Raw genomic sequence first — 578 nt, forward strand, 5'->3', positions numbered from 1 at the left:
GCCTAGCTGGAGAAACTGGGACATGTCAACTCTCCTCTCCCCTTTCCCCTCTACTTCCCCTACAGATTTCCTCCACACTCCCAAAGGCATCCTGAAGGTCTGCTTATTCCCCATGTCATGTGAACATACAAGGCTTGTGTCCATGGCCCTGCCTCTCAGCCCTTTACTTGGCCCAAATTCTTTTTGGTTCAAGGCTTTCTCTTAATTTTCACTTAGCTTCCTAATTTTCACTCATCTAGCTGTCATAAAAACCTGCAAAGACCCAGGCAGGCCTGGCTTGGGGCAAGGGGTGTATGATTGGGTCACCCTATCTAAACTTCAGCAGCAACTTCAGCTCTGGAGACAGCAGAGATCCCCTGCCACACACACACACACACACACACACACACACACACACACACACTCCCACCCCCAATTCTTCTCACCTCACCATGGATTGTTGACATGTAGTAGATACATTTGCATAATACCTGTAGGTAATGTGTTTGTTCCTCAGTTCTGGGTAAAATAAACCAAAACTGTTTTCCCTTCTCTCTTCCCTCCCTCCCTCTTTCCCCCCCTCCCTCCACTCCCTGCCT

The sequence above is a fragment of the Lipotes vexillifer genome, unplaced genomic scaffold (assembly GCF_000442215.2).
Source record: "Lipotes vexillifer unplaced genomic scaffold, Lipotes_vexillifer_v1.1 scaffold1608, whole genome shotgun sequence".
NCBI lineage: Eukaryota > Metazoa > Chordata > Mammalia > Artiodactyla > Lipotidae > Lipotes > Lipotes vexillifer.